General features: G+C 40.0%; 1 protein-coding gene across 2 annotated transcripts in view; it reads right to left on the reverse strand.

Moving 5' to 3' along the window:
- Positions 1–12,390, reverse strand: part of NMU (neuromedin U) — a 195,331-nt gene extending 182,941 nt beyond the window's left edge. For both annotated transcript variants that reach the window (XR_004298860.1, XR_004298859.1), the window contains exons 1-2: positions 12,221–12,390; positions 11,524–11,575 (exon numbers count right to left, since the gene is read on the reverse strand). The gene's annotated coding sequence lies outside the window, so the exon portion shown is untranslated. The remainder of the gene's footprint in view (positions 1–11,523; positions 11,576–12,220) is intronic.
- Between the last annotated feature and the right edge of the window lie 13,588 nt (positions 12,391–25,978).

A 25,978-nucleotide genomic window follows, 5' to 3' on the forward strand; every position in this document is an offset into this window, starting at 1 on the left:
GCTGGAGACCGGGGAGACAGGAGTGACTGACTGCTTTTCTCTGGGGCTCATTGAGGAGCGGGGCCTGAGTTCTCGGCTCCTCTGGGGTGGAGACTGGGAAGCCACCATTTTCACTCTCGTCCTCCAAAGCTGTACGGAAAGCTTGCAGGGAACAAAAGCTCCCGAGAGCAAACCCAAGCAGATTACTTAGCCCTGACCGGCAAGGGCGGGGCAATTCTGCCTCCGGCAAAGACATTTGGGAACCACGGCAACAGGCCGCTCCCCCAGAAGATCAGCAAGAACAGCCAGCCAAGACCAAGTTTACCGATCAGTGAGAACGGCAGAACTCCAGCGCTAGGGGAATACTGCACATAGAATTCATGGCTTTTTTCCCATGATTCTTTAGTCTTTCAAAGTTAATTTTTTTAATTTTCTTTTTTTCTTTTTCTTTTCTTTTTCTTTTTCCCTTTCTCTCTTTTTTTTTTTTTAGGTCACAGTCCAACTTTTTTTCTTTTTCCCTTTTTCAACCAACATCTTATCAATCCCTTTTTTAAAAATCTTTTTTATTTTTCATTTTTAAAGTCATATTCTATCCCTTCATAGTAGTTAACCTTATTTTTGGTATATATATAAGCTGTTCTCTTTCTAAAATTTTGGGATACAGTTTCTTCTAACAGACCAAAATATACTCTAAATCTCTAGTGTACGGCTTCGTTCTAGTCTCCTGCCTGATCACATTCTCTCCCTCTTTTTTTTTAATTTCTCTTCTTTCCTTTTTCAACCAACTTCTTATCTTATCAATTCCTTTTATAAAATCTTTTATAATTTTCATCTTCACAGTCATACTCCATCCCTTCATCGTATTAACCCTTATTGTTGTAAATATATAACCTTTTCTTTCTTTAAAATTTTGGGAGGCAGTTTCTTCTAACAGACCAAAATACACCCAAAATCTAGTGGGTGGCACTGATCTATTCACCAGCCTGATCATATTTGATCATATTCTTTTTTTTTATCTTTTTCTTTTCCTTTCTTTTTCTCTTTTCTTTCTTTCCCTTTCTTTTCGCCTGGTTTCAGGTCTCTTCTGATTTGTTTAGTGTATATTTTTCTGGGGTCATTGTTACCCTGTTAGCATTTTGTTCTCTCATTCATCTATTCTCCTCTGGACAAAATGACAAGACGGAAAAAATCACCTCAAAAAAAAAGGACAAGAGGCAGTACCGACTGCCAGGGACCTAATCAATACGGACATTAGTAAGATGTCGGAACTAGAATTCAGAATAACGATTATAAAGATACTAGCTGGGCTTAAAAAAAACATAGAAGATACTAGAGAAACCCTTTCTGGAGAAATAAAAGAACTAAAATCTAACCAAGTTGAAATCAAAAAGGCAATTAATGAGGTACAATAAAAAATGGAGGATCTAACTGCTAGGATAAATTAGGCAGAGAGAATTAGTGAGATAGAAGACAAATGATGGAAAATAAAGAAGCTGAGAAGAAGAGAGGTAAACAACTACTGAATCTCGAGGGCAGAATTCGAGAGATAAGTGATACCATAAGACGAAACAATATTAGAATAATTGGGATCCCAGAAGAAGAAGAAAGAGAGAGAGGGGCAGAAGGTATATTGGAGCAAATTATAGCAGAGAACTTCCCTAATTTGGGGAAGGAAACAGGAATCAAAATCCAGGAGGCACAGAGAACCCCCCTCAAAATCAATAAAAACAGGTCAACACCCTGACATCTAATAGTAAAACTTACGAGTCTCAGAGACAAAGAGAAAATCCTGAAAGCAGCTTGGGACAAGAGGTCTGTAACCTATAATGGTAGAAACATTAGATTGGCAACAGACCTATCCACAGAGACCTGGCAGGCCAGAAAGGACCGGCATGATATATAAAGAGCACTAAATGAGAAAAATATGCAGCCAAGAATACTATATCCAGCTAGGCTGTCATTGAAAATAGGAGAGAGAAAAAGCTTCCAGGACAAACAAAAACTAAAGGAATTTGCAAACACGAAACCAGCCCTACAAGAAATATTGAAAGGGGTCGTCTAAGCAAAGAGAGAGCCTAAAAGTAACATAGACCAGAAAGGAACAGAGACAATATACAGTAACAGTCCCCTTACAGGCAACACAATGGCACTAAATTCCTATCTTTCAATAGTTACCCTGAATGTAAATGGGCTAAATGCCCCAATCAAAAGACAAAGGGTATCAGATCGGATAAAAAAACAAGACCCATTGATATGCTGTCTGCAAGAGACTCATTTTAGACCCAAAGACACCTCCAGATTGAAAGTGAAGGGGTAAAAAACCATTTACCATGCTAATGGACACCAAAAGAAAGCTGGGGTGGCAATCCTTTTATCAGACAATTAGATTTTAAACCAAAGACTACAATAAGAGATGAGGAAGGACACTATATCATACTTAAAGGGTCTATCCAAAAAGAAGATCTAACAATTGTAAATATCTATGCCCCTAACATGGGAGCAGCCAATTATATAGCCAATTATTCACAAAAACAAAGAAACACATAGACAATAATACAATAATAGTAGGGGACTTTAACACCCCCTTCACTGAAATGGACAGATCATTGAAGCAAAAGATCAACACAGAAATAAAGACTTTAAATGACACACTGGACCAAATGGACTTCACAGATATATTCAGAACATTCCATCCCAAAGCAAGAGAATACACATTCTTCTCTAGGGCCCAAAGAACATTCTCCAGAATAGATCACATCCTAGTCATAAATCAGGTCTCAACTGGTACCAAAAGACTGGGATCATTCCCTGCATATTTTCGGACCACAATGCTTTGAAACTAGAACTCAATCACAAGAGGAAAGTCAGAAAGAACTCAAATACATGAAGGCCAAATGCACCCTACTAAAGAATGAATGGGTCAACCAGGAAATTAAAGAAGAATTAAAAAAATTCATGGAAACCAATGAAAATGAAAACACAACTGTTCAAAATCTTTGGGATGCAGCAAAGGCAGTCCTAAGAAGAAAGTGTATAGCAATACAAGCCTTTCTCAAGAAATAAGAAAGGTCTCAAGTACACAACCTAACCCTACACCTAAAGGAGCTGGAGAAAGAACAGCAAATAAAGACTAAACCCAGAAGGAGAAGAGAAATAATAAAGATCAGAGCAGAAATCAATGAAATAGAAACCAAAAGAACAGTAGAACAGATCAACGAAACTAGGAGCTGGTGCTTTGAAAGAATTAACAAGACTGATAAACCCCTGACCAGACTTATCAAAAAGAAAAGAGAAAGGACCCAAATAAATAAAATCATGAATGAAAGAGGAGAGATCATAACCAACACCGAAGAAATACAAACAATTATAAGAACATACCATGAGGAACTATATGCCAGCAAATTAGATTATCTGGAAGAAATGGATGCATTCCTAGAGATGTATAAACTACCAAAACTGAACCAGGAAGAAACAGAAAACCTGAACAGACCTATAACCACTAAGGAAATTGAAGCAGTAATCAAAAATCTCCCAAGAAACAAGAGCCCAGGGCCAGATGGCTTCCTAGGGGAATTCTATCAAACATTTAAAGAAGAATTAATACCTATTCTTCTGAAACTGTTCCAAAAAATAGAAATGGAAGGAAAACTTCCAAACCCTTTCTATGAGTCCAGCATTACCTTGATCCCAAAATCGGACAAAGACCCCATCAAAAAGGAGAATTACACACCAATATCCCTGATCAACATGGATGCCAAAATTCTCACTAAGATACTAGCCAATAGGATCTAACAGTACATTAAAACGATTATTCACCACGACCAAGTGGGATTTATTCCTGGGCTGCAAGGTTGGTTCAACATCTGCAAATCAATCAATGTGATACAATACATTAATAAAAGAAAGAACAAGAACCATATGATCCTCACAATAGATGCAGAAAAAGCATTTGACAAAGTACAGCATCCTTTCTTGATCAAAACTCTTCAGAGTATAGGGATGGAGGGTACATACTTCAATATCATAAAAGCCATATGCAAAAACCCCACAGCGAATATCATTCTCAATGGGGAAAAACTGAGAGCTTTTCCCCTAAGGTCAGGAACACGGCAGGGATGTCCACTATCACCACTGCTATTCAACATAGTACTAGAAGTCCTAGCCACAGCAATCAGACAACAAAAAGAAATAAAAGGCATCCAAATCAGCAAAGAAGAAGTCAAACTCTCACTCTTTGCAGATGATATGATACTTTATGTGGAAAACCCAAAAGACTCCACCCCAAAACTGCTAGAACTCATACAGGAATTCGGTAAAGTGGCAGGATAGAAAATCAATACACAGGAATCAGTGGCATTCCTATACACCAACAACAAGACAGAAGAAAGAGAAATTAAGGAGTCGATCCCATTTTTTTTTTTTTTTTTTAAAGATTTTATTTATTTATTTGACAGAGAGAGACACAGCGAGAGAAGGAACACAAGCAAGGGGAGTGGGAGAGGGAGAAGCAGGCTTCCCGCGGAGCAGGGAGCCCGATGCGGGGCTCGATCCCAGGACGCTGGGATCACGACCTGAGCCGAAGGCAGACGCTTAACGACTGAGCCACCCAGGCGCCCCGGAGTCGATCCCATTTTAATTGCACCCAAAGCCATAAGATACCTAGGAATACATCTAACCAAATAGGCAAAGAATCTGTACTCAGAAAACTATAAAATACTCATGAAAGAAATTGAGAAAGACACAATGAAATGGAAAAAGGTTCCATGCTCATGGATTGGACAACAAATATTGTGAAGATGCCAATGCTACCTAGAGCAATCTACACATTTAATGCAATCCCTATCAAAATACCATCCACTTTTTTCAAAGAAATGGAACAAATAATCCTAAAATTTGTATGGAATCAGAGAGGACCCCGAAACCCAGAGGAATGTTGAAAAAAAAAAAGCAAAGCTGGTGGCATCACAATTCTGGACTTCAAGCTCTACTAGAAAGCTGTAATCATCAAGACAGTATGGTACTGGCACAAAAACAGACACATAGATCAATGGAACAGAATAGAGAGCCCAGAAATGGACCCTCAACTCTATGGTCAAGTAATCTTCAACAAAGCAGGAAAGAATGTCCAATGGAAAAAAGCCAGTCTCTTCAACAAATGGTGTTGGGAAAATTGGACAGCCACATGCAGAAGAATGAAACTGGACCATTTCTTTACACCACACACAGAAATAGACTCAAAATGGTTGAAAGACCTAAATGTGAGACAGGAGTCCATCAAAATCTTAGAGGAGAACACAGGCAGCAACCTCTTCGATCTCAGCTGCAGCAACTTCTTCCTAGAAACATCGCCAAAGGCAAGGGAAGCAAGGGCAAAAATGAACTATTGGGACTTCATCAAGATAAAAAGCTTTTGCACAGCAAAAGAAACAGTCAACAAAACCAAAAGACAACCCACAGAATGGGAGAAGATATTTGCAAATGACATATCAAATAAAGGGCTAGTATCCAAAATCTATAAAGAATTTATCAAACTCAACACCCAAAGAACAAATGATCCAATCAAGAAATGGGCAGAAGACATGAACAGACATTTTTCCAAAGAAGACATCCAAATGGCCAACAGACACATGAAAAAGTGCTCAACATCGCTCAGCATCAGGGAAATCCAAATCAAAACCTCAATGAGATTCCACCTCACACCAGTCAGAATGGCTAAAATTAACAAGTCAGGAAATGACAGATGTTGGCAGGGATGCAGAGAAAGGGGAACCCTCCTACACTGTTGGTGGGAATGCAAGCTGGTGCAGCCACAAGGAAAACAGTATCCGGGTTCCTCAAAAAGTTGAAATTAGAGCTACCATACAACCCAGCAATTGCACTACTGGGTATTTACCTCAAAGATACAAATGTAGGGATCCGAAGGGGTACATGCACCCTGATGTTTATAGCAGCAATGTCCACAATAGCCAAACTATGGAAAGAGCCAAGATGTCCATCAACAGATGAAATCAATAAAGAAGATGTGGTATATATATACAATGGAATATTATGCAGCCATCAAAAGGAATGAAATCTTGCCATTTGCAATGACGTGGGGGAACTGGAGGGTATTATGCTGAGCGAAATAAGTCAATCAGAGAAAGACATGTATCATATGACCTCACTGATATGAGGAATTCTTAATCTCAGGAAACAAACTGAGGGTTGCTGGAGTGGTGGGGGGTGGGAGAGATGGGGTGGCTGGGTGATAGACACTGGGGAGGGTATGTGCTATGGTGAGTGCTGTGAATTGTGTAAGACTGTTGAGTTGTTGTAAGACAACTGTGAATTGTTGTAAGACATACCTGTACCTCTGAAACAAATAATACATTATATGTTAAGAAAAAGAATAAGATAGTAGGAAGGGAAAAATGAAGGGGGGAAATTGGAGCAGGAGACAAACCATGAGAGACTATGGACTCTGAGAGACAAACTGACGGTTCTAGAGGGGGGGGGTGGGGGGATGGGTTAGCCTGGTGATGGGTATTAAGGAGGGCACATATTGAATGGAGCACTGGGTGTTATACGCAATGAATCATGGAGCACTACATCAAAAACTAATGATGTAATGTATGGTGATTAACATAACATAATAAAAAAAATAAGGTGAAATGGGTAACTTACTGTGAAGGCAGTTACATGTTGCTCTGACAAAGGAAGTTGGAAAATGCTCTGTCTTGCTGCTCTAGAACTGCATTTCCAAAAGCCTATTGCCACTGTCCACAGGAATGCTTACCCCCAAGTCAGTGTGTCCAAAATAAAACTCATATTCCTCCACTATTCCCCAGGACACTTAGTTAATTTTGGATGCAGGCCATGACGCTATATCTAGACTGGCATGGTCCAAAATGTAAATAGGGCTAGTGCAAATTGAGGTATGCTATAAGTGTAAAATATCCACTGGATTTCAAAAACTTAGTATAAAACAGAATGTAAAATATATCATCAGGGTCGCCTGGGTAGCTCCGTCGTTAAGCGTCTGCCTTCAGCTCAGGTCATGATCCTAGGGTTCTGGGATCGAGCCCCGCATCAGGCTCCCTGCTCAGTGGGAAGCCTATTTCTCCCTCTCCCACTCCCCCTGCTTGTGTTCCTGCTCTCGCTATCTCTCTGTCAAATAAATAAAATCTTTAAAAAATAATAAAAATAAAAAATAAAATATGTCATCAATAATTTGTATATAGATTACCTGTTGAAATGATCACATTTTAGAGATACAGGGTTGAAAATACATTATTAAAAATAATTTCGCCTATTTCTTTTCTCCCCTTTTTAAGTGTGTCTACTAGAAAATTTAAAATTATATAAGTGGCTCCCATTTGCGGCTTGTGTTATATTTCTATTGGGCAGAAAGGGTCTAGACCATTGAGATCAGGGGCCAGATAAAGCTAAGCATCAATTGTTGAACCCTAAGAATCCTCCAGAAAGTAGCAAAGAAGTGAGAGGAGAAAGATACCTGTGAATTGGGTCTGGCTTGGATCTCAAGGAACTGATGAAGGAGATTTCTAGGCATGGGAGACAGTGCAGAAGCTGAGCAGGAGCATAAAGCAAAGATAACAAAACTATGTTTTGAATGCCAGATCATCTAAAACTATTGCTCTCATCGTGTTCTCTCTGGGTTGCTTTTGCCAGAGCCTTCAGCCGTGCCTCCGAATATTCTAACCACGTCTAACTACACCACAAGGTAGCAAACTTCAGCTGAAGAGTTGCAATGGGAAGGTGTGTCTCCCACAGTCAGGAACGACCAAGAAGAGAACCAAGAGGATGATGAACTTAAGGACAAAAATCAGCTGCCCCACCTACCAGGAGATTCCCTTTCCAGTGCCATCCTTGGAGTTCCAGGCTTTGGTGGCGAGTTTTATTTGTATGTTTTTATTTCGCTTGGGCATTACAAGGATGACATCACTCTCCCAAGGCCTCCTTTAACCTGAAACAAAACCCCAGACTGCCCTAATCCCGAAGTTTACTTGAACCTCATCTGCATTCACCTCACACTTTGGAGTATGCCAAAGTTGTCATCAGAGTCCAGCTTTGTACTTTGTATCTGTTTCCTTTCCCAAGATGGCAGCCTGGACCCAGTTATTTCAACCTCCCTTGTGGTCTTATCCCACCCCAATATACCTCACGCCCGGGCAAGCTCAACAACTCAGTGACTGAAATGCATGGCTTCTAAGGTCTTTGTCAACCTTATATTACTCTAACAAAAGCAGATCAGTGATTGCGTAGGGGCAGGATAGGAGATTACAAAGGGGCTGAGGAAACTTTGAGGAGTAATGGATATTTTCATTATTTTGACTGTGATGATGGTTTATGGGTATATAATGGATCAACTTACCAAATGTACACTTTCATCCTGTCAACTATACTTCTACAAAGCTGTTAAAAACAATATTAACATGTTTCTTTCTCATAATCCATTTCCTGAATCAAGAAACCAATGAACAAACACTTATCTATCACCTACTCTGGCTATCTGCATCCCTGATAGGAATAAAGTATTCTTGGCCAAACAGCATCTCAGGGAAATCATTCTATCATTTCCTTTACACAAATGAAGCACTATTTTAGCAGCAAAGCTTCCATAATATATTTCATTATGTTAATCAGAAGAGAAAGTCATCTGATACATGTTTGAAAGCAGTGGATTGTCCATCTTTCCAGAGAAAAACATTTGTCTAGTGAATAAAGAATAAAACTCTGAAATCACAACCCAGTGTAGCAAAGTAGTTGTGTTAGGCTGGGTTTCACAGAAACAGCCTGAGAGCAAGTGATTTGAGGATCTCAGGTAAAAACTGTTAAGTTGCTAAGCAGAACAAGAAAAAGGGAAGAAACAAGGGAAAGATGTGGGTCCAGCAGCAGTCCCACCCCACAGGGAGCTGCAGAGCAGAAATGACATGGCAAAAGGGTTCCTCTTTAAGGCAGGAGGTACCCCAATATCTGTCATCCTTTAGCTATAGGCCACACCTGGGAGTCTTGGGGTATAACCTCCTGGGCAGTTCTTGGCAGGGCAGCTTCCATCAACAGGCAATTCTCGAGAGAAGGTATAGCTGTGAGCTGTTGGCAGCCTATATTCACAGCACTGGCAGAATGGGGGCACCTACCTACCTGAAAAACTGTTTCAGTTTTCCTCCATAAAGTGCGACTAATGATAGCAGCTCTTTCATATGCTTGTCAAAACTAAGTAATAATGGATGAAAGCATTCAGAAGAGCACTTTATATTACATAGTATATGTAATTCACTTATAATCATGCATGGCACATTGTAAATGCTCAATAAATGTTATGTTACTGTTGTTGCTGTTATTGTGTCCTCAGAAGTACCCATACCAGGTGTCTCATTGCCCAAGTGCTATCCAGGTGTCCATGAGTGAGATTTCTATTCAAACATTAATTAAGGGCAACCAAAAGATTCCACATCTAGGTGACTGCCTAGATAAATGTGTACATTATTTTCATCTGACATTTTCTCCAAGTTCAAAATCAAGTAAGGGTAACCTTTTCTGTGTTTGTCATTAAAGAATAGGGATGGGTGTGAAAAAGAGAGAGCTTTTCCTCTAAGATCAGGAAAAAGACAAGGATGTCTACTTTCACCACTTTTATTCAACATCATACTGGAAAGTCTAGCTGTAGCAATCAGACAAGAAAAAGAAATAAATGGTAATAAGTTGGTAAGAAATAAGTAAAATTCACTATCTGCAGATGACATGATGCTATATATAGAAAACACTGAAGACTCCACCAAAAAACTATTAGAACTGATAAATTCAGTAAAGTTACAGGACACAAAACTAATATACAGAAATCTGTTGCATTTCTATACACTAATATAGCAGCAGAAAAAGAAATTAAGAAAACAATCCCATTTACAATTTCCCCCAAAAGAACAAAATATCTAGGAAAAAACTTAATTAAATGAGGTGAAAGACTTATACTCCAAAAACTATAAAATACTGATGAAAGAAATTGAAGATGACACAAACAAATGGATTGAGAGAACAAATATTGTCCATACTACTCAAAGCAATCTAGAGATTTAATGAAACCCCTATCAAAATACCAACAGCATTTTTCACAGAATCAGAGCAAATAATACTAAAATTTGTATGGAGCCACAAAAGACCCTGAATAGCCAAAGCAATCTGAGAAAGAGCAAAGCTGAAGGTATCACAATCCCAGGTTTCAAAATATACTACAAAGCTATAGTAATCAAAACAGTATGGTACTGGCACAAAAATATACACATAGAACAATGGAACACAATAGAGAGCCCAGAATTAAACCCACATTTAATATGGCCTACTAATCCATGACAAAGGAGGCAAGGATATACAATAGGAAAAAGAGTCTTTTCAACAAATGGTTTTGGGATAACTGGACGGTTATATGTAAAAGAATAAAACTGGACCACTTTCTTATACCATACACAAAAATGAACTTAAAATGGATTACAGACCTAAATGTGAGGCCTGAATCCATAAAACTCCTAGAAAAAGGCATAGGCAGTCATTTCTTTGATGTCAGCTATAGAAAGATTTTTCTAGATACATCGTCTCAGGCAAGGGAAACAAAAGCAAACATAAACTATTGGGTTACATCAAAATAGAAAGCTTTCACATAGAAAAGTAAACCATCAACCATCAAAAAGGCAACCTACTGAATGGGAGAAGATATTTGCAAATGATATGCCTGATAAGCAGTCAATATCAAAAATACATAAAGAACTTATACAACTCAACACCAAAAAAAAAAAAAAAATTCTGATTTTAAAAATGAGCAGAGGAGCTGAATAGATATTTTTCCAAAGAAGATATACAGATGGCCAACAGACACATGAAAAGATGGTCAACATCATCAGGGAAATGAAAATAAAACCACACTGAGCTATCACCTTACACCTGTCACAATGGCTAGAATCAAAAAGACAGGAAAAAACAAGTGTCAGCAAGAATGTGGAGGAAAAGCAACCCTTGTGCACTATTGGTGGGAATGCAAATTGGTGCAGCCATTGTAGAAAACAGTGTGGAAGTTCCTCAAAAACCAAAAACTTAAAAATAGAATTACCATACGATCCAGTAACCCCACTACTGGGTATTTACCCAAAGGAAAAAACCACTAATTCCAAAAGTTATATGCACCTCTATGTTTATTGCAGCATTATTTACAATAGCTAAGGTATGGAAGCAACCCAAGTGTTTATTCATGGATGAATGGATAAAGATGTGGTATATCTATACAATGGAATAATAGCCACAAAAAAATGAGATCTTGCCTTTTGCAACAACATGGATGGACCTAGAGGGTATAATGCTAAGTGAAATAACTGAGACAGAGAAAGACAAATACCATATGATTTCACTCATATGTGGAATTTAAGAAATAAAACAATTAAAGAAGACAAAAAAAAAAAAAAACAGGCTCTTAAATACAGAGAAAAACTTGGGGTTGCCAGTAGGGAGGCAGGAGTGGGTATGGATGAAATAGATAAAGGGGGTTAAGAGTACACTTACCTGGATGAGCACTGAGTAATGTACAGAATAGTTGAATTAGTACACTGTGCACCTGAAAGTAATATAACACTATATGTTAATTATACTTCATTTTTTTTAAAGGAAAGGGTAGCTGAATAAAAAAAGAGTGGGTGTTATCTCCACATTGGCTGAGATTTGCTTCTGTGGCAGACCCTCACTAGATGGATTCTTCACCTAGCTCCTGATAGAAAAACCAAAACCAAAAATAAAACCCCTCTCTCACCTATGCTGTGTGACCCCAATCACAAGACCAGAGTCTTCCTCAAGAGTTCCCACAAAGCTACACCCCATACTTGGAGAGACACTTAAAATCAGCCCCAGGGGCCAAATCTCTGATTCTCAGAGGCAAATATAGAAAATTTAGACTCTTCCTCCTCTTCTATCTCCTAGTTTTGGAAACCAAACTGACCTCTTAGTCATAGCTGACTAAAGAGGGTGGGATGGGGTCAGTGGCGAGTAGACACGGTTCCCAGCAGAGAGATGGCAGCGATTTTCCGGTCTAGGAATGCCAGCAAATTCGAGGAGGGGGCGGGCTTTCCCGCGATGGCTGCTTCTCCCCTGGTCCTAGCGAAGGAGCCCCGCGGTCCCGCTGGCTTTCGGAACCGGCACACCAAGGGGAGCCCCCACCCGAGCGGCGGCCCTGGCCGGGGCGCGCGGGCGCCTGAGCGGCTGTTACCTTTTCGTGTACCGGGTCAGTCCGCAGAGGAGTGCTAAGGTCCCGCCCGCCGGAGCCTTCCCTTCGCCCCCGCAGGCTTGGGACCCGGCCATTGCCACCCGGGAGCCTCCGGGCTCGCCCTCCCCATGGACGCTGGGGGCTCCGCTACCTCCATCGAGGCTGCGAGTGGGGAGGGGGGACGGGGCGGGGCGCCGGGAGGACCTGCCTCCGGCCCCGCCCCTCGGACTGAGCAACGCTTTGGGTTTCCTCCCTTTTGGGCTCCTCAGATTAGGAAGCCCACCAGTTAGCCGGGGATGGGGAGGAAAGTGCTAGCGTGGCAATGTAGCGTGCATGGAGGTGGGGGTATTTGAACCTTTATTTTTATTTGGAAACTACTAAGGATAAGCTGTGGAGGTAGATGTAATATTTACATTCGTTCTTAAAATAATGTGACTCTAAAATAAATTTAGCGGGAGTGAGGGAGATCCTCAGGGTGGCGACCAGCAGGGAGGTGCCCTTAGGTGCAAGTTTAAGAAGCGCCGTCGCGTATGCGGATGCTTCTCTTAACCACGAGTGCCCGCCTGGCGGGCTGCGCACGGGGTCCGGCTCTAGGACACGCCCTCGGCCTGCGCTCCTCGTGGAGCCCCGCCCCCGCCCCACAAGCCCAGGTCCAAAGAGCACCGCGGACCCGCCGCACGTCAACCTCCTTTACTGGAGAAGTCTGAATCTCGCATCTAGGCCCTTATGGAAAACACTGAAATGGTTGGGGGATAAAAAGCCATAAGCAGAACTTTAGGGAAGTGGGCGGTGCAAGCCAGCGTCTCTACTTCGGCTCCAGGATGAATGGTACTGATGGCTCAAAGGGGCCTGGAAGTTCTTTTCCTAGGCTGATTTATAAGTTATTGCTTATAGTTTTGATGGGGGCACTTAACAACAAAATAAACCCATTTGCTTTCCATTTCATGGGAAACGAAGCTAAATACACTTTGGTTATTTTTAAGTACTTACAATGCCATCTAGCAAGGGTCGCATAATGAGCTGGTCCTCCGCAGTGTTCACGGGGTGTTCCATTAGAGAGGCCTCTAAATAGAATCATGCCAGAACTGTAGGGAATCGCGATGGCAATGTGCGTGACTGGGAGGAAATACAAATGTAGAAGGAGGTTGCCTTTTTATGTTCTCTTGGCAGAAAAGTGTAGCAAGTTTAAAGCTTCATGAAGAGTTAAGTTGTCTTTTGGAAGACCCTCCAAATGTGAAGGGCCCTAGGAGAGAAACACAGTGAATTGGAAAAACCTATCAGTTCTCTTCCTGTCTTCCTCCTGTGCTTCTCCTTTGGGACTCATACAAAACACTTCATTTCTGGTCACCAAATGTACGGAAGTTTCTCTCCACATCAAACAATTCTCTGTGACGCCAGCTGAGGGACCTACAATTTAACTGGATTTGAACACTATCTACGTGGACACGTGTCAGATCCCACAGGTGAAGGGCTTGGTTCTACAAGACTGCTCCCACCCTACTTCAGATGCCAACTGCAAATAGTAGGTTACCAACAATATCTGTCCAATCTGGCTGCAAACTGGAGTTTCCCATGATATTCTTCCCCTCGGATTTGATTATTTGCTAGAACAGCTCACAGAATTCAGGGGGAAACTTATTTACTTTTACATTTACTAAAGGATATGATAAAGGATACAGATAAACAGGCAGATGAAGAAGTACGAGGGGGGGGAGGGAGGTCTGGAAGGGTGCTGACCACAGCAGATTCTGTTCCCTTGGAGTTGGGGTGCATCACCTTCTCTGGAAGCTGTCCAAACCCCATGCTATTGGCATTTTTATGGAAGCTTCCTCATGTAGACACAATCGATTATCAACTCCCATTTCTACCCCTCTCCCCTCTCTGGAGACGTGGGGGTAAGGCCTGAAAATTCCAAGCTTCTAATTATGGCTTGGTCTCTCTGGGCACCAGCCCCCATCCAGGAGCCATCTAAAAGCCTACTCAGAGTCACCTCAAAAAAACAGAAGATGCTTCTAGTGCTCTAAACACCTAGGAATGGACAGGTTTTTATGAGCCTTATGTCAGGAATGGTTCCTCATTGGCCTAGGATAAACTCCTAACTCTCTCATTAGATTTTAAAGGCTTTTTCTAGTTGGCCTCACTCCTTCCACTTTCTTCTTTAGCCTCTCCTCTTTTTACTCTCCCTGCCTCTCTATCTCCTGCCACACCTCCTTCCCGATGGCTCTTGTTAAAATACTGATTTCCTCTAGGTATAGGAATGCTTCTGTGATCGCTCAGCCTGAAATGCTCTCTGGCCCTTTTTTTCCCTAGCTGGCTCCTACTGTTCCATCAGGTCTCTGATTAGATGATTTTCTCCAGGTAGTTTCCTGGTCTCCACTCCAGAGGCTCTTATAAACACACTGGACCTCCACCACAACACCTAACACAGTATTGTAACTGCCCATTTCCCCCTATTTCACCACCAGACTAACTACTAACCTGTGCCCAAAAGGAGGCTGCCCCTGTAAAGAGCTTGAGCTTTCAAGTTCAAGAACCTGGTTCCAACCCCAGTTCCTGCATTCCTAAGTTGTGTGCACTTCAGCAAGTTTCTTAACCTGTTTGGGTGTCAGTTTCCTATCTGTAGAGAAGGAGAATCACTATAAAGATTACTGAAATAATGCATGTGAAGCATTTGCATGTAGCCAGGCAATTAGTAGATGCTCATAATAGTCGTTATAAATGGTAACAGTTCTGCCCTAAAGTATCCATCCTAGACTGAACTCATCTCAAAAGAGTGGACACCTTCTCATCACCACTAAGTGGAGAGAGGAGAAGAAAACTATGATTTTCCTGACCCCCCCCAAAATCCTCATTAGCTATATATACTTAATGGAGGTTATTTGGTCTTTCATTCCTCAGTTTCTTTATCTGCATAATTAATATCATCATAGGATAGACATGAAAGTATTTTGAGCATTTTGAAACAACACCTTTCCCTATTTTTTTATTGAAAACAATGTGATTTTAGAACATTAAAATAGTGAAACCGGTTGGGGGCTAAGAGACCATAAATAATGTAAAACAACAAACCCCCACTTTTAGCCATGACTCTTAACATTTTCCTTCCTGCATCCTTTTTACCAGAAAAGACAAGAAAAGTTGTAAAACAAGTTGTTGGGAATTTCACCACATTTTCTGTCCCCACCTACCAAGACAGTAGTGAGTCAAGCCAAGCAAATGAGCAGCTCATATAAAATGCCTCAATGGTCAGGAAAATGTATATCTTGCACAACACAGCCTTAGATCATTGAGATTAGATTTTTTTTATAATTTATCATCTATCTTAGACAAACTATTAGAAGTGGAAAATGCATTAGCGTTCTAAAAGAAAAGAGAAGATTAATCACACACATATCTAATTTTGCTTCTTGGAATTTCTATAAAAATGATAGTAAAGAGGTTGCTTTAAGACACACAGATAAAAAGAATAAGAGAGGAAACACCGCAACAAGATATAAGCAGCTGGTGAACAGTGAATGAGTGATAATTGATTCAGAGAGCTGATCTAGACCTAACTACTAAGCCTGCAGAGGAAAAGCGCAGAAACAACATCCCAGTTCTACTACAGAATCCCAGAAAGATCTAGAATTGGCGGCACCAGCTGCCTCTGAAAGTGGGGGCAAACATAGGGCTATCAAAGGACTGAGTATTGCCTGTTTCAGAAGCAGTTAGATCCTCAGATCACTTTCTCCCACTCTGTGCAGCAGATCAAATGTTTCTCCACCACCCCATCCAAATACTAGAAGTTTACTCTCTGAAGATAGAAATCAGAGTTTCTGAACGAGGTGACATTAGGCACAGATAAGGACAGAAGTATTGTACCAAAACCAGAAATATTAACAGGATATTTATATACTGAATATTGTAAAAAAAAAAAAAAAAACAAAAAAAAACCACCCCTGTCCAATCTCTTTTTTTAATGAGCTCTGGAATGAACAGAACCAGGGCTATATCTTTCAAGCCGGGAATTAGAAAATACTTCTTTAGGGAACATGAGTAATCCAAATCAATATATCTAAAGATACCCACAAAATTTCCCTGCCAAATCACCCTTCAGTGAATTCCATTGTCAAAAGCCCAGAGATTCCAATCAGTTCAGGGCTCTCAAATATGAGCAGATGGTCAAGGATCACCAGATATCTGAAAGAAAGCCCTGTATCATAAAAGTCAGATGAAAACAAAAGGGAGACAACTTGGAGGAGCAGAGACCATGTAGGCAAAATAATGCCTTAAATAATTATTGTTAATGTGCTCAAATAGGAAAGTTATTTTACCCATACAGAAAGAACAAGACACTATGCCACTTCAAAACTTAGTATAAAGTTATAGTAATCAAGACAATGGGTATTGGCAAAAGAATAAACAGATATATCAATGGAACAAGATAGAGAACTCAGACCTCCATAAATGTAGTCAACCAATCTTTGACAAAGAAGCAAAGATAGTCCCTTCAACAAATAGTGCTAAAACAACTGGACACTCACAGGCAAAAAAAAATGAATCTAGATGGAGACTTATACCCTTCACAAAAATTAATTCAAAATGGATCATAGGCCTAAATGTAAAAGACAAAACTATGAAAGTCCTAGAAGATAACATAGCAGAAAACCCAGATGACCTTGGGTAAGGAGAGGCCTTTTTAGGTACAACACCAAAGACACAATCCATGAAAGAAATAATTGATAAGCTAGACTTCATTAAAATTAAAAACTTCTGCTCTGTGAAAGGCAATATCAAGAGAACAAAAAGACAACACACAGACTGGGAGAAGATAATCTGCAAAAGACACATCTTATAAGGAACTATTATACAAAATACTTTTTAAAAAAAACTCTTAAAACTCAACAATAAGAAAACAAAAAACTTGGGGCACCTGGGTGGCTCAGTCGGTTAAGCGTCTGCCTTCAGCTCAGGTCATGATCCCAGGGTCCTGGGATCAAGCCCTGTGTCGGGCTCCCTGCTCAGTGGGGAGTTTGCTTCTCATCCTTCTTCTACCTCTGTCCCTCTCCCCCTGCCCGTATTCTCTCTCTCTCTCAGATAAATAAATAAATAAATAAATAAATAAATAAATAAATAAAATCTTTAAAAAAAAAAACCTCAATTATAAAATAGGCCAAAGACCATAACAGACACCTCACCAAAGAAGATATGTAGATCACAAATAAGCACATGAAAAGATGCTCCACATCATATGTCATCAGGAAAATGTAAATTAAAACAAGATACTACTGCAAACCTATGAGAATGGCCAAAATCCAGAACACTGACAACACCAAATGCTGAAAAGAATGTGGAGCAACAGGAACTCTCATACATTGCAAGTGGGAATGCTCAATGGTACAGTCACTTTTGAAGACAGTTTAGCAGTTTCTTATAAAACTAAACATACTCTCACTATATAATCCAGCAATTGTGCTCCTTAGTATTTAAGTAAAAGGGTTGAAAACTTATGTCCACACAAAAACCTGCACATAGTGAGTATAGCAGTTTTATTCATACTGCTAAAACCTGGAAGCACCCAAGATGTCTTTCAGTAGGTGAGTGGGTAAATAAACTCTGGTACATCCAGACAATGGAATATTATTCAATGCTAAAAAGAAATGAGCTATCAAACCATGAAAAGACTCGGAGGAATATTAAATGCACATTACTAAGTGAAAGAAGCCAATCTAAGAAGGCTATGTACTGTATGATTCCAATGACTTGACATTCTGGAAAAGGTAAAAATAAGGAGACAATTAAAAAATCAGCGGTTTGGGGTGGGTGGAGGTTGGGGTGGGTGGGGAGAGGAATAGGCAGACTACAGAGAATTTTTAGGATAGTGAAAATACTGTGTATGATGTTACAATGATGGATACATGTTATATATTTGTTTAGACCCATAGAATGCACAGCACCAAGACTGAATTCTAAGGTAAACTATGGACTTTCGGTGATTATGATGTGTCAATGTAGGTTCATCCTTGGTAAAAAAAAAAAAGGGGGGGGGACACCATTGTGGTGAGTGGTGTTGATAATGAGAAAAGCAATGCAGGTGTGGGAGCAGGAGTTATATGGGAAATCTCTGTACCTCCCTCTCCATTTTGTCATAGACCTAAAATTGCCTTAAAAAATAAAATCTTTGAAAAAAAGCAGTCCTTAAAAAAAAGAATAAGATGTTCTTTTTAAAAAAGAACATTCAGAAAATCAAAAGTTCTTGGAAATTACATGTGTAAGAGCAGAAGTTAAAACTCAATAGAAGGATTGGGAGATAAAATTAAAGAAACCTTCCACAAAGTATAAAAAGCAAAAACACATAGAGTGCTCATTTCAGCAACACATATATTAAAAGTGTTTAAATTTAAATATAGGGAAGATCAGCATGGCCCCTCCCAAACATGACAATACATAAATTCACAAAGTATTCCAAATAATAATAAGAAGAAGAAGAATAAGAATAACAATAACAATAATGGCAACAAGTACTAGTGAGGAGGTGGAGAAATCAGAACCCTTGTGCATTCCTGGCAGAAATTTTAAATGGTGCAGCCACTATGGAAAAGTCTCACAGTTCCTCAAAAAAGTAGACACAGAGTTACCATGGGGCACCTGGGGGGCTGTCAGTTAAGCATCCGACTCCTGATTTTGGCTCAGGTCATAATCTCAGGGTCGTGGGATCAAGCCCCACATCAGGCTCCATGCTTAGCACAGAGTCTGCTTCTCCCTCTCCCTCTGCTCCTTCTCCCGCTTGTGTTCTCTCTCTCTCAAATAAATAAATAAAATCTTAAAAAAAGAAAAAGGTAGACACAGAGTTACTATATGATTCAGCAATTCTACCTCTGGGTATATATCCAAAAGAATTGAAAGCAAGGACTCCAACAGATATTTGTACACCCATGTTCATAGCAACTTTATTTACAATAGCCAAAATATAAAAGCACCCCGAATGCCTGTCGATGGATAAATGACAAACAAAACGTTGTATGTGCATGCAGTGGAGTATTATTCAGTCTTAAAAAGGAAGGAAATTCTGACACATGCTCCACCATGGATGAACCTTGAGGACATGATACTAAGTGAAGTAAGCCAGACAAAACGGACAAATATTGTATGATTCCACTTACATGAGGCATCTAGAGTAGTCAAATACCTAAAGACAGCGGAATGGAGGTTACCAGGACCTGGGGATAGGTGGTAATAAGGAGTTATTGTTAATGAGCCACAGAGTTTCAGTTTGGGATGATGAAAAAATTCTGGAGATAGGTTGTGATGACGATTCCACAACAATATGAATATCAATATGAATAAAAGATTTTATTTATTTATTTGACAGAGAGAGAGTGCACAAGCAGGGGGAGCAGCAGCAGAGGGAGAGGGAGAAGTAGGGTCCCCGCCAGGCAGAGAGTCCAACGCAGGGCTCAATCCCAGGACCCCGGGATCATGACCCGAGCCGAAGGCAGACGCTTAACCGACTGAGCCACCCAGGCGCCCAATATGAATATCTTTAATTCCACTTCACTGTATACTTAAAATGGTTAAAATGGCAAATTTCATGTTATGTATATTTTACCACAATTTTTAAAACTAGCAGTTCAAGCATATAACTTAGAGATACAGAGACAAATATTAAAAGTAACAACTCTGAGAGTTGCAAGTGTTTTCCTCTGATCATAGGAAAATGGTAGGGAATGGGATGTTGGTTTTCAAACAAGCTTTGTTAAACTACTTATCTCTTTAAATTATGTGCATGTGAAATTTTGATAACACTATAAACAAATAACAAAATAAGTTTGAAATAATTTTAAGTCTCTCAATTTTATAGATAACGAAATCATAGAGTGGGTAGGACCATTGGCCAAGGTAATCTAAAACAGTAAGTAGCAGATTAAGAAGTTGAACCAACGTGTTCTAAATCAAAGTTCAGCATCTTACCACAACATATTGCACCCCATAATAGCATCTTCCTGAATGTCCTAAAATAAACTTCTGGGAGTCCTGCCTTAAGCCTTCTTAAATTACTTTTCTTCATGTTTTATTAAATGCCTAATAATACTACAGATTTTTCCATTTTGCCTAGCACTATTCGTTAAAAATGAACTTTTTTCTAGTCCAAACACACTTCTGAAGTAACATACTTTTCTCAATTTTCTTCTCTATCTTCATAATTCAAAGTGAAAGGAATTTTTGAGGCTGGCACATAATGTCGCTCCTTGAATAATTGGGGAGTCTTTGCTATTGATGAAGAAGACACTGTCCTTTATTTCTTGTGTGCAGTATTTCGTATTGAGTCTAAAAGCCTAACCATGGTAACCTTTATGGCAACAGAAAGCATTTCCATTTCAATTCAATGCAAGTCACCAATTTAATATTAATTTTAATGTTATTTTTTTCCTTTAGAAATATGATATCGTTATAAAGAGCAGTTAGACTAAGCAATGATATATAATTTACCATGCTTCAGACTTCAGAATAAAACCCTGTGTGGATACTTCTTCCAATAATACTCCATTAGTTATCAGTTGAACATACACTGGGCATCTATAAAATAATTTTTTAAAGAACTGTAAGGACCTGTCATAAGCATATTCTTCAAAACTGACAAAGTGCTTTTTCCCAGAATAATGTGCTTGACAAGTCATCAATCTTAGAACTCTAAATGAGATTTATTATGCTTTTAAGATAGCACTCTCTAGTACAATAGTGCAGATTACTATGTATGGATTCTAATCTATGTGACAGTCTCAACCAGGTTGTGTGCTTCCTGAGGTCAAAGCAGCACAGGACTACATACATAATAAATGCTCATTAAGCATTGTAATAACTAAGTAATGAATCAGAGTATGGGATCATGGAATGTTAAAGCTGGAATGGGTCCCAGGGATCTATGGGTCTGACTACCCCTTTTTACAACTGAGGAAATACTAATGATCACTTGAGTATGCACTTGGGTCAGACATTTCATGTGCATTTGCTCACAGCAACCCCTCTAGACAGATAAGGAATGAGAACTAGAGACTTCAAGTTATGTGACCAGGATCACTCACTTGGTCAGTGCTCACACTGCCACTCTAACCAAGGTGACAGGAGACCAGAGTTTGTGCTTTGATGAAGGGCAGAGATAGACGTTGACTGACTTAATGGAATCATATGGCTGGCTGCTGACAGTCAGGCCTAGACTTCAGATTGGCTGACTGCCCAGTACAGTAGCTCATTGTCAGATCCACTAGTGTATATATTAAGTTGAAAATGAGTTTCTGTCTGCTGATGTTCTTGACTATAATTCTTCATTTTTATATAGTGAAATTTGAGAAGACTGTACATGTACATTACTCCTGAAAATTGTTTCTTTGAAACGTATATCTTAGCATGGAAAAACATCAGCTTTCATTCTTTTGCATTTCTTAAATAAAGCAACAGAGGCTCAGAGAGATGAAGAAACTAATCCAAGACCATGTCAAAATGCCACAGCTAAGGAGAGACAGGGAAGTGGGACCAGGTCTCCTGCCTCCTAACACAGGGCTGCACCTCATACCCACTCTGGTTCCATGTGTTGACAGAGATCTCTGACTCCCATGATCTATAAATCCATATTCCAGACATATCCTTCTGGAACTTTCCATTTCTCCAATGATATTCATTTGTACTTACAAATATTTCCAATCCCTGATTTACTCCTTACCCAATACTCTCTGTACCAGATCTAATTTATGCTCATCCTCACATTAGTTCTTTGCCACTTGCCACTTGCTCAGTGGAAAGTTCTGTCTACCTCCCCCACTGCCTCTCTCCCTCACACTGCTGAAATTCTCCTTCTTCCAAGGGGGAGACTGGAGCTGGCATGGCCTCCATCATGCTCAGAATGGCAGCAGCCACAGCGGCTCCAATTCCAAATCCAGTCTTAGCAGATCCAAAGAGAAACTCCGTGCTGCAAAGCATGGAATATGAGTTCCCATCAGCTGTCCAAAGGGGTCAGTTAACACAACAAAAATGGGGCAAACTTTTTACCAATGAGAGTCATAAGGCAGGAAGGAACCAAGTGTAAATTCATTTTCCTTCTTTCCTACAATGAATTGCCTCAGTGTACAGTGGTTCCCTAAAGCCTATCTGGAGACATCCTATTTGACCAAGTAGAAGCTGTGTTTTCTTTTGAAGCTTTGTCCAGTGCAGTAATGTTCCACCCTCCGTCTCTGCCTCACACTCCTTTCCCCCTCACTCCGGGTGCCCTGGGATTGCATTTCCCAAATAAAACATTCTCATGCACACTTTGTCTCGGGTTCTGTTTTCTATCCCACTCATATCATAAAAGCTTAATTTTTGGAGGAATAAAACTCTTACAAACTAAAAATATCCTTTCACAAATTCAGCTGGCAATTATTTAGATGAACACTTTTTTTCTGAGGTCTCCTGAGTCCTGGCAACAGGGAGAGGAGACATACAGGAGGAAACAGAAGAAGTAGAAGATGGTGGTAATGCTCATCTCAGGCCTCACTTTTCTCTCCACTTTAAAAGCAGTTAAACATCTTTGCTATCAGCAGATATTTGATACTTATTAATGAACCTAGAGCCTTTAAGGTCTTCAAGTGAGGTGAGGAAATGGATGTGTACATTCCTCTAAAATATCTAGAATATCTAGGTTAGTGTGAGCTCTTTGGATTGTTGTTAGTTCAGTGACAAGGGCCAGAAACTCCCTTCCCTTTGAAAGCTAGATGTTCACTACACCGTCTGAGCTTGGAGGAGGAAAGAAGTTTAATCTATGGGAAGAAAGGCCCAGGGAAGCAGCTGGTAACCCTCAGAACTCAAAAACACCAGCCTAGCTGTATTAATCATGGTTTCTATTTTCTCTATTTTATAATGTTTTGACATTGTGGGGGCCTTGCAGACTTCCCTCCTGTATTAGCTGATTTCTAAGGACTCTTTTTAATTTTTTTTTTTAAGATTTTATTTTTAAGGAATCTCTACATCCAACATGGGGCTCAAACTCACAACCCTGAGATGAACAGTCGCATGTTCCACCAACTGAGCCAGCCAGGTTCCCCAAGGTCAGTTAATTTTTAAAGATAGCAAACAACTCATCCCTGAGCATGCCCTTATATGCAAACCAACCAACTCAAAGCCCACACCCCAATCACTTTCTTTATCAAACTCTCATTCACCAAGCCAACATTCCCCCTGCCCTAAATCACTCCAGGGCCAGGTACTTGATAGCTAGAAACCACTTCCCACAGCCCAGAGCCTATAGAAACGATTCAAACTGTCTGATCCTAAAACATGCCCTGCCTTGCCTTTCCTGAAGATACCACAGCAAAGGCTTGTACCCATGCTTTCTCCTCCTTCCACCTCCTGACCCACCCTGGTGCTTCCCATGTTGTCCTGCATGGAATGCTATGTCTCCTTTTTCCAGAGGTCTGTGAATATGAACTTCTTCCTTCACGAAAGTCATGTCTGTGTCTGTGTGCTTTACCTTACCTGATTAAAAACAATCCCAAGTACATTTTTCAAGACACCAGCCAAACAGTGCTCCTCCTCAGAGACGTGATTATCAGTTGCATGGGGCCTCTTCTCTAAGTTTCTAAGTCTTAATAATTTCAACCTCCTTCCTTTGCTTCCCCAGTCCCAGAAGGTGGTGGTTGCTTTCTGCAGCTGCTACATTTAGGACACAGAGCTTCTTTTAGCTTTTCAGTTAAAGATTCTTCTTACCTAGTCAACAGTTCTTCATATTAAATCTTCTCTGTCAAAATTACTGTTGTGTTTTTCAGCCTCTTGACTAGACCCTGATGAATACACAATTTTATGGTTAATCCTGGCACTTGGGTTTGCATCAGAGCTTAATAATTTATCAATAGCTCATGAGATATTGCCAAGGTAGGGGGGAGGTGTGTGTGGAATAAACCCAGCCAGTGAAAATTCTGGGAAATCAAAGAGATTCAGATCAACTTATGATGTGTCATTCTCAAGAAAAGAATGCTAAATTCTTCATACTTGCCAATTCCTCATCTTAGGCAGCAATGATATTCTAAATCTTCACCTTTTATTAAATCAATACAGGAGACATATCCAAGTCTCTATTGTCAACAAAGATCATGATACATTTGTAATCTTCTGAAAAGCAAGAGGGTTTCAAAAATATATGTCTTTGTCATTGGGCCGCTGTAACAAAATACTATAAACTGGGTGGTCTATCAACAATCACTTATTCTGCGCAGTTCAGGAGGCCAGAAGTGTGAGCTCAGAATGCCAGTGTGGTCAGGTTCTGGTGAGAGCCCTCTGCTGGGCTGCAGACTATAGACTTCTCTTTGTATCCTCACATGGACGAAAGAGAGTAAACTATCTCTATAGCTTCCTCTTATACGGGCATTATTCCCATCGTGAGGGCTCTACCCTCATGACCTAAATACACCCCAAACACCCCACCTCCAAATACCATCAGATTGGGAGTGAGGATTTAACATATGAATTTGGGACATAAGCATTCAGTCCACAACCATGTGTATAATAGAGAACAAGATCTTGCCCTATGACAAACTTCTCAATGACATCCTTATGTTCCTAGCCCATGAGAATCACTCAGTTATGCCACCTATTATTGTGATGATGGGTAATGGGAAATACAGGTATCCCCTGCTTATCAAAAGTTTGCATTAAGCCACTTTGCTTTTTATGAAAGACCTACATTATTGCCTGTTTTTGTTAACTGAGAGAAAGCCAAAGACCATTTTTGCTTTTATGCAAAGGGGGTGAAAGACCTTTTATGCAAAGGGGGCAAAAGAAAAATAGCATTCAGCATTTTTTGCAGCAAGCCATTACAGGGGCAGCTCACATCCCAAGCAGCAAAAGAGGAACCACCAGCTCCTTCCCCAGGAACTACACTCAGCATCTCAGCTTCAAGCTGCGATGGTGTTGAACTGTGCCTGGGAACATCTGTGCTTTATCCTGATTTATTTTGTGTATCTGCCAGCAAGATGTGTCCTAAAGTATAAGAATGCCTAAGAGAGGTTATTTTTGGGGTCTGAGAATGCTCAAAAATTTTTCCATATGAATTAAAAACTGTCTCATTTCTTCTCACCATTTTGGCTTATAAAAGTTTTCATAGGAATGTTCTACTTCCAGGTGGGGGAAAGGTATCCTCTGGAGCAGGTGGCAAAGACCTGGGTTCTAATCCAGTCATACTACTGCGTACTGACTTGATAACCTTGGGAAAAGCATGAATTTCTCTGAGCTTCAATTTCTTTATCTGTCAAATGGGATTATTAACACTAATTATTTCACCTACATTATAAGCTTACTCAATTCACTAAATATTTATAGATCATCCATAGGTAAGATCTTATTCTAGGCATTCCATGACATACAGAGAAGTAAAAATGTTCCCTGCCCTCAAGGAGTTTATAATCCAGTATTTTTCTATCATTCAACAAACAGTTGTAAAATACCTCCTACCAGGCACTGTACTGGAGCTAAGAATATGAAGCTGTCTAAAATATGGTTCTTTCCTTCAAGGGGCTTAAAATCTGATAGAGAAATAAAATAAAAGCACAGATAACTAGAACAAGAGGTAGAGTGGGCAATGAAAGTTTGAAAGAAATCAGCGTGGCAGTTAAAGGAATCGAAGCTTACACCTAGTTGAGAAGGTCAGGAGAGGCTTGGTGGCTCTGGTGCCATTTGAATTGACCATGAACAAAAACCTGAAAGAAGAAAAGATGAAGGCAGTGACCAGAAGAGTGCCTAGTTAGCTGTTATAAGAGC

The sequence above is a fragment of the Phoca vitulina genome, unplaced genomic scaffold, assembly GCF_004348235.1.
Source record: "Phoca vitulina isolate PV1807 unplaced genomic scaffold, GSC_HSeal_1.0 scaffold3, whole genome shotgun sequence".
NCBI classification, from domain to species: domain Eukaryota; kingdom Metazoa; phylum Chordata; class Mammalia; order Carnivora; family Phocidae; genus Phoca; species Phoca vitulina.